The following is a 3588-nucleotide window of genomic DNA, read 5'->3' on the forward strand; positions in this document are numbered from 1 at the left end:
AGACCAGGAAAATCTCCTTCATGTTTTTCTGTGTTTTATTCTCAGTTACTTTCACACAAAGGCATCTGCTGTGATGTTCACAATTCTGAAGAAGTCAGTACTGATAAATGATCAGAATTATAATATTTCTGTCTGAGGCTAAGTTGAATCGAATCGGGACTTTGAAAACCGGAATCGAATGGATTACAGAAATCAGTGATGATACCCAGCCCCAGTGAGCAGCCTCGGCACGAGAGACGTGGATGTAGCTGTAATAGGAAAAGAACTATTGCTAACTTTTTTGTTAAGGCCTGATCCTTCTGACAAGCCCTGACTCTACGTCTAGAAATACTGTCCATAAAAATTACAAACAGAATCGGTGAAAAAGGGCAACTCTGGTGGAGCCCATCACCCACCAGGAACGAGTCCTCTTGCAACGGTTGTATAAGGATCTAATGGCCTGTAGCAAAGGGCTAGGCACCCCATACTTCTGGAGCACCTTCCACAGGACACCCCGAGGGACACGGTGCCTTCTCCAAGTCCAAAAAACACATGTAGACTGGTCGGGAAAACTCCCATGCACCCTCAGGTATCCTTGAGAGGACAAAGAGCTGGTCCAGTGTTCCAGGACCAGGACGAAAACCACATTGTTCCTCCTGTATCCGAGGTTCAACTAATGGACGAACTCTCCTTTCCAGCACCCTGACATTGTCAGGGGCTGCGTTTTCAGTTCATTTTTATATCTTTTGTTATATTTTGAAGATGATGCAGAATTCTTGGATTATTATTAGGCTTTAAATTTTTAGGATAGTCTATGTATCACCTAGGTGTTCTGTGTTACCTGTTATATATTTCTTGTCTTTCTTTCTTGTTGTCTTATATTTCTTGTCTGCGTATTTCGTGTTTTTCAAGCTTGTGCATCATTGTCTACGTCTCTCAACTCTTCCCATGTGACGTTATTATAATCATTTTTGTCAGCTGTTTCCCCAGGTGTTTCCACTTTCCCTGATCACCTCCTGTGTGTATTTTAGTCCTCTGTCTTCCTCTGGTCAGTGTTGGTTGGTCTACTTATCTCATGTAGAGACAACCAAGACAGGCCTAGAAAATCCAGAGCCTTCAGGAACTCAGGTCAGACCTTATCCACCCCAGGGGCTCTGCCATCAAGGAGTTGTTTAACTGCCTCACTGACCTCCGGAGATAGGGGGGTGGTCCTCCTCATCCCCAGACTCTGATTCCTCCACGGAAGCGATGCAAGTGGGATTAAGGAGGTTCTCGAAGTATTCCTTTCACCGCCTGAATCTCTTCAAGGCAGTCCGAAGGTCTTTTTCCACTGCCTCTCCGAACTCCTCCACACTCGAGTTTTTGCTTCAGCCACTGACCGTACCATGGTTAACCAAGCCTGATTGGAGCTTGGTGGCTCCCTTCACCTCTGGTGTCCACCATTTGGTTCACGGGTTACAACAGTGACAGGCACCAACCACCAATGGAGGTGCTGAACATGGTCCATTCATCCTCAATGTCCCCAGGCTCACTGGGAATGCTGTTGAAGCTCTGCTGGAGGTGTGTGTTAAAGATCTCACAGACTCTGGCCTCTGCCAGACGTTCCCAGCACACCCTCACTATACGTTTAGGCGCACCAGGTATGTCCAGCATCCTCCAGCTCACCACCAGGTGGTGATCAGTTGACAGCTTAACACATGAGCGACCCGAGTGTCCAGAACATATGGCTGCATATGTCCTCCATGAATCATTACCTCGTCTTGGGGGAGGGGTTTGTGTGTCCCAGGGATCCCATGTTGCTATATTGTCCGGGAGGATTTGCCCCCTGGTAGGGTCTCCCATGGCAAATTGGTCCTGGGTGAGGGACCAGACAAAGAGCGATTCAGAAGACCCGTATGAGTAGAACATCAAAGGAGCCGTTCACCCTGCCCAGGATAGGGTTACCAGGGCCCTGCCCTGGAACCAGGCCTGGGGAGGGTGCCGGACAGCGAGCGTCTGGCAGCCTGGCCTTTGTCCATGGGGCCTGGCTGGACACAGCCCGAAAAAGGGACATGGGCCCTTCCTCCTGCACTTTTTTACACTACTGCATGTTAGATTGTGAATAACAAACCAACAATATGAGTCGAATTCTTCCCCAGAGACAGCCTAAAAACTATAGTTGGCTTAAAACCTGTGAGAGTGAAAACCCTGGCATTATAAGGACACTCTTGTTTGATCTCCCACCCGCTCAAAATGTTTTTTTAGACAGTTGATGGGGAAGATGTTTCCCCCCTCACATGCCATTAAAATAAGGAGATTCTGGCACACAGATATGCATGATTCATATCTGGGAGAGGCTTCACACATGTACACACAGACATATGCACACACTTTCTTAAACTTGGAAGCAGAGTGTTGTTTCATGAGTGGCAGCAGCAACATCAAACATAACTGTAAATTAATGGAACCCCCCCTTCCCACCCGACACACACACACACACACACACACACACACACACACACACACACACACACACACACACACACACACACACACACACACACACACACACTGAAGTTAGTGAAACTCCAGAGTTTCTTCCTGCTAAAGAAGAAGACTGATTTGAAATTAAAGAGGCAGAACTGAATGCGGAGGCGTGTAGAAGGGAATGGCTGTCAGATGAACATATGGCTAGTGACTGAGTGGCTAACCAGTGGCCATATGCAATCATCTAATCATGTTTATGGCCATCAAAAAACTGTGGATGATGATTGTCTCATCTGTAAAGCTGTCTGGCATTTATATTTAAAGCATACACCTGAGCATGTGCCTTTGTCTTTTAGCAATCTGCTGCGATTAGTCCCTTGTGTCCTGTCTGATAACATTCAAAATCACTTTATGCTCATCTTTTTACTACAAGTTTTGCAGCGCTGTGCAAATATTGGTAAGTTCTGAAACCTTGCCATTTGTACAAGTAGGAAATTCAATGCCACATTTTACTCGTTCCAGTAATTTATATCCTAGTCCTAATTCCTACTATGGCGATAAAGGATCTCTTTCAGACAAGAGCTTAAAATTTGGAACAGGCTCGGAGAGGCCCCTAGAGAAGGGACAAATACTTTAAAAAGAAAAAAAGACACAAAAAATGAGAAAAGAAGATTTTTGCCAATGCATCTTTCTAACTGCCACTTAAATTTTTAGTTTTCCAAGAAGCATTTTCACTCTTGGATGATGGTTACATCATTCTGATCAGGGTTCCTGCACAACTTTGTATAAAAATATAAAGAAATTTGTATATTAAAAGAGGACAGTCACTAGCTATTCTAGAGTCTCTTGGGGACATAGACAATAGTTCATTGGGGCTCTTCCAACTACAGTTCATTACCATTGTGTTAACAATCTAATACCAACAAAAAATTCCCAAGAACCAAAATCGAGATCTCTCAGGCATCAACTCGACGCGCAACATTTGAAGGAAGAAAAATACTCAGTATGACCCAAAAACATCATTCCCACAATCAAACACGGAGGTGAAAACATAATAGAGTCACACTTCACTGCATTAAGGGGCCAGTGGACAGGGCCGTGTAACCTTGAAGAACAATGAAGATGGGCTGTGGATCCATCTTC

This window comes from Haplochromis burtoni, unplaced genomic scaffold (genome assembly GCF_018398535.1).
Source record: "Haplochromis burtoni strain Fernald_Lab_line unplaced genomic scaffold, NCSU_Asbu1 Contig_241, whole genome shotgun sequence".
NCBI classification, from domain to species: Eukaryota; Metazoa; Chordata; class Actinopteri; order Cichliformes; family Cichlidae; genus Haplochromis; species Haplochromis burtoni.